This window comes from Melospiza georgiana, chromosome 13 (assembly GCF_028018845.1).
Source record: "Melospiza georgiana isolate bMelGeo1 chromosome 13, bMelGeo1.pri, whole genome shotgun sequence".
In the NCBI taxonomy this organism is placed as follows: Eukaryota; Metazoa; Chordata; class Aves; order Passeriformes; family Passerellidae; genus Melospiza; species Melospiza georgiana.
This window is the reverse complement of record NC_080442.1, coordinates 13,008,268-13,020,671: the sequence shown is the minus strand read 5'-3', so window position 1 is coordinate 13,020,671 and position 12,404 is coordinate 13,008,268. Positions and strand designations below refer to the sequence as shown.

Here is a 12,404-nt window from a genome sequence, read left to right as displayed (position 1 = left end):
ACCAATTAGGAGATGCAGCTCGAGGCTGAGAGGCGTGGGGGGGTTACTCCAGGTTGGCTAAAAATAACTTCTCCTAATTAAAGAAAAGTGACGTCAGACGTGCAGGACGTAGAAGAGGGGAAGGCAGCGGACTCGTTCCCGGGCGATCACGTTAAATAATTCAGGGCCGGCCTGCTGACCGGGCTCTTCCGAGGTGCGGCCAGCGGGGCCGCCTGGCCTGGCGCCGGGGTCAGCCGAGGAGGGAGCGGCCGGCGGGGCCGTCCTGTCCGCAGGGCCGGGGCCGGTGCAGCACCATGGCCAGAGCCCGGCGCCTCCCCGTCCCGTCGGGCCGCCCGCCGCCGTGGGGGCTTTGCTCTGGTGCACATGGAGGAGAGCCCCGTGGGCAGGGCAGGAGGACGCGAGCTGGCTCCGGGTGATGCCATCGGAGCCAGAGCAGCCCCGCCGGTCCGTCCCCAGGCTTCTCGGCGGTGCTTTGCGCCGTGCCAAGGAGCCATTTTGTACGCATCCTGCTCAAATTGCGCCAAAAAGAAAGCCCAAACCACCCCTGCCCGCCACAAAAATAACCCTCCAGAATAACCAGAATTAAAAAAAAAAAAAAAAATCCCACAATATCCAAGCCTAAAACCAAACAAAAATACCCCGAGCGCATGGTATTCTCTCCCACGTACTGGGGCTCTGCCTACACGGAGAGAGAGGGTCAAGGCGAGAGCTCCGACCAGAGCAAAACACTGCCGAAAAGGAGCAGGGAAGACAAATAATATCACATATATTCCTGCCAAGAAAATCACCTCCTTTGACCGGCACAGAGAGAGGGGATCTCGTCTCCAGCCCCGGGAAGCCCGGCGAGGTGCGGTGTTTTACCCGCAGCATCCTCCGCTGAGCGGCACGGCGGCCCGGGGGCTCGGCACGGCGGGCTGCACATCTCGCACGGCGGCACAGCCGGGCACAGCTGAGCCTTAGCTGGGCTGGCTGTGCCCGCCTGGGCCCCCTCGCCGCTGCCGCAGGGACAGCGGGGCCGGAGCGGGGCCGCATCGCCGCCGAAACGGCCCCGGGAGCGGGGGAAGCGGCCGGCGGCGCCCCAAGCTTCTCCCCGCGGTGAGTAACGAGGCCTCCCCCGTTAAAGCGGGTACAGCGAGGCCGGTGCCCGGGCCAGGAGAGCCCTTGGTGGTGCCCGCTGGGTGCCACTGTCCCCGCAAGCCCGGTCTGCCCTCCGAGGCAGCGGGGCGGGCGGGCGACATCCCCCGCCCCAGCCGCCAGCATTCTGGCAGCGACCACCCTAACAGCGAAACCGATAAATTAGGAGAAAATCCAAGGCCGTAAAATTAAGGAGATCCTATTCATTGCAATTTTTTTCCCCCATGCCTCTAGGATAGATTGAAATAAACGCCGGGCAAGTCCCCTCCCGAGCGGCTCCGGGCCGCGGGGAAGGCACCGAGGGGCTGGGGACGGAGAAAATATTTCTCCCCACCTTGCCCAGCCCCGTCGGGGCGGCCAGAGCCCAGGCGGGCCCGTTTCTCGTTAGGCAGGAGGCGGGAGGGAACGGGCAGCTCCCGGGAGCCAAGCAGCGCTGGCCGGGCTCGCCCGGGCGCCGGGAGCAGCGCCGGCTCGCAAAGGGCTGGCAGCCCTCGTCCTTTAGCTTTTAGCCTGATTGAGCTCGTAGATTTTATTTATTTAATTTTTAAATTTTTTTTTTAAGGGGATGGCGGAGAGGGGGAGGGCGAAGAGAGGGAGAAATAAATAATCCGAGCGGAGCTCGCCGGGAGCCGGAGGCGGCGGGACCGGCAGGCAGCGCTCTGCCGCGGCTGCTCCCGCCGAGATCGCTTCGTTTTGTAGCAGGTCACATTTACCCTCGTCTGGGATTTAAAGAAAGGCGATGTTCAGAAGCGGCGAGGGATTACAATTTTTATTTTTTTTATTTTTAAATATGTTTTTTAGTGAGGAGTAGGTCAGTTAAGCACCCCAGATAATCATATTTATCTCCTGGCATTTTAGTCTGATTATTGTTGCTGTTATTATTTGTATGTGCCGGATTCGCCGCTACACGCACATCGCGTTCAGAATCTGTGCAGGAAATAGCAGAATCTGGAGGGGAAATAATTAAAAGTGCGGGGAAATGGGGAGCAGAGAGGATCTGTGGGGGATCGCGGGTGCGTCCCGGGGCACGTTTCGGGACGGGGGGCCCCGAGTCTGGCTGTAGAGAAAGGGTTGTGCCTTTCGGGCTGCCCCCAGGTGCGGAGGCCGGACGGGAAGGGCATTGCCGGGGGAGGAGAAGGTGTGAGAGAGGTTCGCTGCATGGGGGGGCGCATGGAACACTGAGGAGAGGGAAAAATGGGAGAAGGAGTAGGGAATACGAAAAGAAAATGGATGGAAAGGGAAAAGGTGGGGAGAAAGGAAAGGCCAGGGAAAGGGAGAGAGTGAAGAGCAGAGGGGATGGGGAGAGGGAAAAGGAAGAGAGGGGAAAGGGAAAGAGGTGAAAAGGAGCGAGGGCAGCGCCGGGGAGCGGCAAAGGGAGCTTAGCTGCAGGTGCAGGGCTGCGCAGGGGCGCTGCTCGCCTCTCCCCCGGCCCAGCGGCGCTGCCGCGGGGGCACGTCGGGGCGGGAGGGGGCAGGGGAGGCGAGCGAGGCTCGGCGCAGCCCCGGCACAGGCCGGGTAGGGCGGGAGCAGCGGCGCAGGGCCCGGTGCCGCCCGGTGCCGCCCGGTGCCGCCGGTGCCGAGCCCCGCCGTGCCGGCCCGCCCCGTCCCATCCCGGGCTGGAAAGCGCGGGAAAGGGGGCGCTGATTTAAATGAGGGCTCGGGGATTGGCTGGGCGCGGCGTGACGTCACTTCCCAAAGGGGGCGATTACCATGCGAGGGGAGTAGAAGTTGGGCAGCGGGGCGGGAGCGCGAGTGCCGCTCGCCGGGCCGGGCCGGCGGGCTGGGCACCGAGCGCCGAGCACCGGCCCCCGCAGCCCGGCCCGGCCCGGCCCGGCCCCGCGCTGCTCGGCCCGGCCCGGCCTGGCTCGGCTCGGCTCAGCTCGGCACAGCCCGACCTGTCTCGGTACGGCGCGGTTCGGCTCCGAGCCCCCGCGGCAGCGCGCCGTGCGTCCGTGGCTCTGCCCCGGCTCATCTTCTCTGCTTCGTATTTATCTTTTTTTCTCTCTCTCTCTTTTCTTTTTTTTTTTTTTTTCCTTTTTTTCTTTTTTTTTTTTTTTTAATTTTTTTTTTTTTTAATGTGTGTGTGGTTCCCGGTGGCAGCTCCTGGCCGCCCTGCCCCGGCCGTGCCCGCACCTTGGAGCGGACGGACGGAAGGACGGACGGACGGATGGCCGGCATCCCCGACGGAGGGATGTTTCTGTCTTTGGTTATCTAGCTGTATGAGTGTTGTGGAGCCATCATAAAGCTAGATAACCGAAAGTAGAAATGACTTCCAGACCTGCTCGCCCAGGGGAAGCGGCCGCACCAGGACCGGCAGTGCAGAGACGGCCCGACTCGCCGCCCTGGGGGCTCCAGGTAAGGGCTGCGGGTCCGCGACCTCCCCGTCGGGCCGCTCCGGGCCGCCCGGGGCTCCGCGGCAGCAGGCGGGAGGGACGGGGACAGCGAGGCGAGCCCTGCGCCAATTCTTCCTTTGCCAAATAAATCCGGGCTTTAATTACCGGTTAAACGCACGTCGAAATTCACTCCTAGGCTGCGGAGTGTTGCGGCTCCGGGAGAATGGAGAGAGCGAGCACCCTCCCCAAATAAACCTTTCCCCCGTCCCAGCCTACTGGGCAGACCACGAAACCCCCCAGCTTTTGGATATCTTTCCTTCTCTCTCTCTCTCTCTCTCCCTCTCTCTCTCTCTCTCCTGCTCTATTTTTTCGGCTTTGGATTTGATCCTGGCCTCCCTTTGGAAGGTCAAGTTGGTGAGAATGCGATCACTTTTCTTGCGTGGTGGCTGTTGCTTTTGTTCGTAGCTGCGGGGGGATGCCTGGGGAAGGGGTCCCGCTGCTGGGTGCACCCCTCCAGCGTGCAGCCGCCCGGCCCTGAGGCTTCTCTGGGAGCCGAGCGCTTGGCAAGGCACAAAGCCTCCCTCACCTCCGCTGCAAGCCCCAGAAGTTGAAACATAATATGTATTACAATGTCTGGCAAATAAAAAAAAAAAAAAAAAAAAAAAAAAAAAGGAAAAAGAAAGAAAGAAAAGAAAAGAAAAGCAATTGGCACATCTGCATTCCGTTCCCATGGCGACACAAAGCACCGTGCTCTCCGCCGAGCCTCCCCGGCACGTTTTCCCAGCTGGCGTGGGGCGAGCGCCCCTGGCCGGGAGCGGGGTCCCCCGGGCCCCCCGGCACCCCGGGGCCGCCTGCGAGCATCGCCAGCCGCCCCTCGCCCGGCGCTGGCCGCCCGCGCCCCGCAGGGACGGTCCCCGCGCTGCCGCCAACCCGCGCGGGTCGTGACAGCTCCGGGGAGGCTGCGGAGAGAAACCTCCCTGTGGCAGCGGGCTCTTGGCTGGCTCTCTGCCCCCCAGGAGATGCTGCGGGAGATGGGGAGGGCTGGGAGAGGCGCTGCCGCCTTCCCACTGCTCGGCGAGGCGGAGCGCGGGTACCCTGCCCCATCCTCCGCAGCGGGCATCCCTTGCCGAGGGAGAGAGAGGGGAGCACGGCGGGGCCGAGCCCCGGAGAGAGGCGGGAGCCCCCCGCACCTCGCAGGCAGGTTTTCCACCTTCCCTTGCACGGGGTAATGGCGTCAGATGGCACGTAGGCCCGCCAAGCTAAATCTGCCTGTGCACCCTTCCAGGGCCAGCAAAGCACCGCCATAACCACAGTAAGGAAAAAGGATCTCAGCCTGAATTTGGCTATACCGGGAGAAAGAAAAGTTCTGAGGAGCTGTTATTATATATTCTAATGAGAAGTCATTGGAGAAATTAAAAAGGGCAGAGAAAGACGAAGACGCCAGCACTAATTCCGCAGGAAGCCTCCCAGGGAAAAGGCTGTGTGAGTGTGAACGCTGAAAAGCATGAAGGCCTGGAATTAGACTATCATTTAGAAAGCGTTACTAATCCGAAGTTACAGCAGTAATTCCATGATTTGCTGGGTCCCACACGCAGCGCCAGAATTAAAGATACGGATTTTCTAGAAATGTAACTCAACTGTGGCACCGAGTCTCGGCAAGATCCGAATGAATCATTCATTCCAAAGGCAGCGAAAGACGTGTCATTAAGAACCAACCTCCTTCTCTCCAGCCCATCTGGAATATGTATACTCGATGCAATCCCAGAAATTGTGGAAGAGATCGGAGGTGGGGAGGAAGGAATGTAGTCCTTTCCCTCCTTTATTATGTTGGCTATTTTTAAGAAATAATTTTCCAATTATTTTCACAATATTGTGAGTGGCGCTCAATTCTTCTCCTATTTATTTTTTTCCCCCTTTGGTGCGCTAGCATCGAGTCAGGTGCAAACGGTTTCAGTGGAGATGCTTTAAAACTAGACTGAACAAAGCAGGAGGGAACTGAGCAAGGTGGTTGATGAATGCATTTATTCCGGAGTAATGATTTGATGGGGGATGGAGGAAAGAAACATTCAAATTCCTAATGAATGTAATTCAGGAGGAATCATTCAACCAGCATGTTAGAGAAAATCTGTTTGGTGGGAGTGTACTGCACTGGCAGAACCCAGGAGGTATTTCTGTCCCTGGCCTTTGTAATTGCAAAAGGTGAAAATATAAAAAGAGGATCTGAGGAAAAAAATATACACACATATAATAAATGTCTTTGTGTGTGTATATATAAATACATATATATATATATATAATTTTATGAAATAAAATGGAAGTGTGGAAATCCGTGTCTACATGAGAACTCTTACAAAGGATTGATGCCAGCCTTTTCACCTTGCTATTCAATCAGCTGGTCAGAAACCACTCTTGACTTTTACTATTTTTTTTTTTTTCTCCACAAAATCACCTCTCCTGAGCTGATTTTTCAGGTATTTTTTCAGGCCATGTACTTGGTACGCTTGCCCCAGAGCAGTTCCCCCGAAGGGGACTCAGCGATTTGGCCTTTAACGTCCAGGAGCAAGAAACTGAGGTTGAATTTTTTCTGCTGCTTTAATACTTCATTTTTGCCCCCATTGTTGGCATGAACCTAAGGGTGCCTCGAGGAGGTGTGAAGGCAGCACCCCCTCACATAACAAGGGAGGTGGCAGTGAGTGATGGGGGACAGTGGGATGAGAATCCCCAGCTCCTGTGTGTGTGGGTCGGGGGTGAGGCAGTGGATGAAGCCCCTCAGCAAATCTCTGCCTGTGGCATACCCGCTGCATTAGAGAGTCCCTGGCAGCCCACCGACAGGTCTCTGCTTTCTGGTTTTTTTTTAAGTGCCATATTGGAAGGGAGGTCCCCAAGGGTCTGTCCTTAGGCCAGGGATGGATTTTGGCTGGATAGAGTTCCCTTTGTGGCTTTTTGCCCTGTTAGGGTAGCTGTTGGTTTGGATGGGTCTTTGCCCTTGTATAGGCAAAACCCAGAGGGGAAGGCGTCTTTTTGGGGCGTGCTGAGATGAGAGTCCATGTCCTGGCATTCCTGGTTCTTTCTCTTCTCAGTGGGACTCTCCTGGTGGAGAATAGGATGCAGCGTAGGCCACACATGGGTGAGGTTCCTGGAGCTGGGTTGTGATGTCTTTGTTCTTCAGGCAGAGCTGGGGATGGGCAGAGGGAGACAGAAACAGAGGAATCAGCATGTGCCATTGGGGGATGAATGGAAAATACAGTTTGTGGGTTTCACCCCACGGAAATGATGCTCTGGGAGATCGCGTGCTCCAGCTCAGGATTTCCCACCTTTTCCTAAAACTTGTCCGCCATGCAGTGGGTTTGGCTTGGTGCATGAGATGAAGGGGCTTTATACCAAATACCTGGGGAAGCCAAACTCACCAGGGCTCGGGGTCAGGTGTAGAAGGGATGTTCAGGCCCTGCTGTTGGAAGGAGCTCCCCTGGAAGCCAGGCTGTGTGAGCGTGCACGCTTGGTTATGGATGAAATCCCATCAATGGGCATTTTTGTGGAACTGCCTGGCAATGGCGAGTTCCACTCTTGAGGCTGGGCTCAGCCATTTCTTTTGTCTCTCTTGGCTCCCATGCCCTGCCTGCACCCTTGATGCAAACGGACAGAGCCTCCCTTTACCTACTGTTCTACCCTGGCTTTGTCTGTGCCGCCGCAGAAAGGGCAGAGCCGAGGAGCTTGGAGGGTCCATCCAACCTGTGGCCATGGATGGGTGCTGCTGGTCCACCAGGGAGGGATCACAGCTGCCTGCTGGAAATCCTGGTGTGTCTGGCTGGAGGGAAGGTGCTGCTTTGGCATCAGCACTGAGGTGCCTGGCACGAGGTGGTGCACACACACCGTTCGTGGTGTTGGTACCGCGTGTCACCCTGGCACTGCTGCTGCCACAATGCAGCCCCTCAGTCACCCTGAGTCTCTGGGTGTCACCAGGGGCCACCAGCATAACAAGGACATGAGGCTGCCCACGCTGGCTTCCCCAGCACACGGTACAGGGGATTTTGGTGTTTCATGCCCACAAGCCTGGTCACCTTGGGAAGATGTTTGCCAGCACCCAAACTGGAAAAACATCATCTTGGGCTTCTCACCATCCCTCTGTCCTTGTGAGTGCGCGTGTTTGTGACCAGAGCCGGCATACAAGGCCGGGCCATCACACTTCCCACAGGCGGGCTCTCGCACAGAGTCAGGACGAGGTTCTGGCTTTCGTGTTTTCTAATATTTATTCAGGGGCTCGGGTTTGGTTAGGAGCGTTTGCCTCGAAAGCTAAGGAGTGGGGGTAAAAAAAAGAAAATGGGGGGAGCAAAAGAACACAATCTCCGGCAGTTAGCTGTCTCTTGGAAACTCAGCTTGCTGTTCCTATAGAGGCTTTCTCTTTTCCTTCACCCTGGTCTGGCCTTAAGTACCACTTTAAGCGGGCTTTGCTCATTCACATCCAGGCTCCTTAGAGCAATTGAGCCCGCGGGGGTTTGAAAAGAAGGGACAGTCCTTCAATGGCAGGACCTTGGGCCAGGCTAATTGGTTTTGGTTCAAGGGGATACTGGATTTGTGAAAAGCCCAAAGACATCTTTCCCACGCCAAATCCCGGCTCTTCAGAGGGGGAAGTGAGGGGTGCTAGGTGGAGAAGGGAGCTGAAAGAAAGATGGTTTAGTTGAGGAACCTCGTCAGGCCCCGGATGCCCGGCAGCCTCGGCAGGGATGGGTGCAGCAGGGGCAGTGCCCAGGGTGGCACAGCAGCAGGGGCATGGTGCCTTCCTCCTCCTCCTCGGGGTAGGTGGACAGTGGTGGCTGGCTCCTGGTGGCATGCTGGCAGCAGTGGCCTGGTTTCATTAAAATCAGGCTTTTTCAGTGCATGCCAGACTCCCATGGAGATGCCATGAATGCAGGAAGGATGGGACATGGGTCCAGAAACCAAATTGTGTCTGTGTGCTCACCTGTGCAGCCGTAGGGGAAATTTGTTGAGGTCTCTTGTATCTCATTTTGATTTAGGAATTTATTTATTTTTAAACATTTACTCTCTCTGGCGCCATTCCAGCAGTCCCACGACCTTTACTCTCCCCAATCCATAAAAATCACTTAATTATTGGGCTGAAAATCAAGGCTTGGAAACAAAGCCAGCTTATGGGACCATCAGTTCTTGATATATTTCCTGAGAGGACATATTTCTGGGCACCTTCAGAGCAGAGCACGCAGCTTGTTGGATATGAGATATCAAGGCATTATTTATTGAGGAAGTCTTCACACTCCCTCATCTGTTATAATTAACTGATGACATTTTTTCTTAGGTTCAAAATATGGTGAAAAAGTATAATTAGCACGAAGCTGAGGCACTGCATTAAAATGTCTCCTATAGTTAATGTAGGGTAGTCGTGCTATTTATTATAGGAGGAGCTGGCTCTGACCTCTGTGTTGCCTAACACTTTTTATTGTAGAGATTCTTGAACTTTTTTTTCTTTTTGAGAACCTCTGACACTCCCATTGTTTGCTGTGGGCCCTTGAAATTCGTCTGGGGGAAGCTCTTCGAGTCGAGAAATGCCTGTTCTTTGTCCCTTAAATTCCTTTCAGGTTTAGCTGAATTATGAATTGTTCAGAATCACGATTTCCCTTCACTTGCCTCTTGGGGAGGGGGGGAAAAAAATTAAAATTTATTGTTTCCCTGGAATAATAATAACAGATTAGGAGCAGGGTGAAACCATGCACTCCCACCACTTTATTGCAGAGCTGTGGACCAGCCAGGGAAGGTGGGAGGGTGTTCACAGCCAGCTCCATCACCCCTTTCCACCTTTTGGTCATATCCTTCCAGCACAGACCCTTCTCCTGGGAGAAAACTCCTCCGTGTGCTGGTGCCAGGAGGGAGAAGTGAAGGGGATGTGGGTGCATTGGCCTGGGCACTGCCAGCCCCAGCAGTCCCCTTCTCTGCCGGCCCCAGGAGAGCAGCCTTCTGCCGCTGCCAGATAACATTAGCCCTGTATTTCATAGTGGCAGAAATCTGTGCCGAGGCTTGGGGCTTGAAAATCTCTCTGCCCGCACAGGATGAAGCAGGGATGGGTGCGGGGTGGAGGAAGGGGAATTTGTTACACTTGCCTACAATTGTTTTTCTTTTTGCTTATATAAACAATCTATTATTTATTAGCTATAAATAATGCATTTTTCTGTATGTTTAGAATGCACGTGATTTCTGTATATTAAAAATGTACATGGTTGAAGGCACCAAAGCAGGCGCTGGCAAGTCGGGGGGTACCTGATTTCATTCTGACCATGAGACGTTAATTCAGCCTCTCCCTGCCCATGCCCTTACGAGGCTGACGACACGGTCACAGCCTATTTTTAGCTCACTCCCTCTTTTCCTGTCCAGAGTGGCTGCACAGCGAGGTGGAATTGAGGTTGCGTGGACAGCCATAAATTGGACACTTCCTAACTTTGAAGTGCTTGACCACGCAATCTCAGTGAGGGCTCTTCAGGGCAGTATTTCTGCATGTGGCGTTAACTGCATTGGCTGGGGACGTCAAACACAGGGGTAGAGAAGCTGTAGAGCAGAAAAGACCCATCAGACTATTGAAAGTGTTCGTCTGAATAGGTGGGGGAGTCAACACAGCCTACACTTGATCTGAGCTAAATGGCCAAGAAGATGTCTCCAAGCTGAAAGGGGGGAAGCCTTTGTTCCTTCAGTCCCTGCCTTGATGTTTTCTTTGCCTTTGGTTTTCCCTCGTTCCCTCCTAAGGAGGTTTGGGCTCCTGCTCTAGAGGAACCTTTGGCCTGTGTAGTGGATTTATGTGCTGGTGGGAGCGGGGGTGTCCCTAGGAATGTGCACACGCGCGCGCGCTCCCGTCATCGCACCAGCAGACGTGTGCTACCAGCTCACAGGTACCTGCTGATTGGCGTCCTTGCCTTGCCTTGCCTTGCCTTGCACACTCCCTCTTTCCCATGTCACTGTCAGGAGCCATTCCACATGTTGGAGGGAAAGGAGAGGCTTTTGTGTTTTACATAGGAAGGATAATCTCTTTTTTAGCTGCTGGAAGAATTACTCCAAAGGTGATTATATGCAGAGCACATTTATCTTTGCCAGAAATAGCACTTTTTTTGTTTCCTTTTTTTCCTTTGTTTACTGGTGGGTATCTCCATTCTGGCTCTCAGTAAGATGCTTGGCTGTCTGTTTTTGAGTGGAGTGGACACCTTGAGCAAATCAGTCTGGAAAGTAAGCAGCCCTTTGTTTTACTTTCCCAGGTCTAATGCAGTCACAGCCCCTTGCACATACCTTGTGCCGGTACCAGAGCACTCTCCCCCAGCTGGCAGTGTATTTGCCCTGGGTTATAATCATTTGACTGAGCAGTTTTGTGTTTCCAGAATTCCTGGAACCTGATACCTGCCTGGGGCCGTTTCTGGATCGGCACAGGTTTCCTAGTGTCCTGTGTTTGGGTTTCCATTGTTTGGGCTTGGCTTGTGTTTCATGAGCATCTCTTTCATAACTTTCCCCCTCTCTCCTGCCTCTCAGTTCAGCAAAGGGCCTGTCTGTCTGAATGCAGGCAATAAACATCTGTTCTCACCCTCACTTCTGTTAATGAGATAGAGACAGGTAAGCATCACACATACCAACTTCCCTGCTCTCAGCAACATCAAGGAAACGGTGACAAGCTATTAATGGAAAGTGATGGTCTGGGTGCTAATTAGTGCTTCCTTTTCAACTTTTACCTACATGTCTGCCGAGATGCCCATCCCAGCCTCTCCTCTCTCCTTGCATCCCTTTGTTTCCAGCACGTTGTGTTCACTGTGCACATTCCATGTCAAAGAGTCTTCTCTGTTTTTTCCCTACCAATCACTTTCTGCATCCCTTCATTCCCTTTTTTCCCCTTTTCCCTGGCACCCTCATTCTTCTGTGGTTGTTCCAGCCAAAGAATAAACGCGATATTATAGTAGGATCTGAAAGCTTGGGGATGGGATATATGAAGTTGGTCAGGAATTGCTCATCTTCATCACTGGGTAGTAATATTTGCTTGTGGCACTGGTGCACGGGGTCAAATTACCCTGGGGATGTGAGGTCAGAGATCTATCCCCTCTTCCCACAGGTAATGCTGTAGGGAGCCTCCCAGCAGCTCACAGGTCTTGATCATGGAGCAATTAGTATTTAAAGTAGATCTTCTGGTAATGCCCAGAGACCAAGAAGGACAGGCCTCCATGGTGTGAGCCTGCAGGAGATGACAGGTCCTGCCCCAGAGAGTTTGTGATCTAAACCCTAAGTGGTTTTGCTGTCCAGCAGCCCCTGGTTTTTTAATGGCTGGTTTTTGAGATCCACCCCAATTTATGCTGCTGCAGCAACACGATTCCTGGTCTCAGCTTGGTGCCCGGTCTCTCCCTTTTCTCTTTCTTCTGGTCCCTGGGCTCTGTCCCTTCCCCAAGGACACTAATCATCCCCTCCTCACCTTTTCTGCACGGGCTGTGGGTTTCTTGCTGCCAGGCTTGTGTCCCAAGGAGCTGCCTAATCTGCCCCTGTCATTCCCAGTCACAGGCTCTGCACACACCATAGCTTTATGGGGAATGCTTGCAGGGCAGTAGGAAGAGGCAGCCATGGTTTGCACATCAGCTAATTAATTTTCATGACTGAACGGTGCTGCCTGGTCTCTTGTTTATACTCCTCGCCTCTCCCCTTCTCCCCCTCCTCGCTGACACACACACAAGACGACACATCTCGTAGGAACGTCAGCATCCTTCCACAGCCTTGAGACGCGAGCGGTTATTCTGTTGGCTTGTCAAACGTGGGTTTCCCTGCTTCATGGTACACAGGGGCCCCCTGTTTCACATTTGCTGATTCTTATTAGACCCAGCGCGCCAGGGCCCTGTCTCTCCCTGCAAAGCAACGCGCCGCATCCCATCCATAAATCCAACCCTGGAACAAAGCCTCTTCTACCCTGCCCCATAT

At 54.3% G+C, this 12,404-nt stretch overlaps 1 long non-coding RNA gene across 1 annotated transcript in view; it reads left to right on the top strand.

Moving 5' to 3' along the window:
• Positions 1-2,961: 2,961 nt before the first annotated feature.
• Positions 2,962-12,404, top strand: part of LOC131088989 (uncharacterized) — a 35,507-nt gene continuing 26,064 nt past the window's right edge. The window contains exons 1-2 of the long non-coding RNA XR_009115203.1: positions 2,962-3,037; positions 3,235-3,489. This is a non-coding gene — a long non-coding RNA (uncharacterized LOC131088989). The remainder of the gene's footprint in view (positions 3,038-3,234; positions 3,490-12,404) is intronic.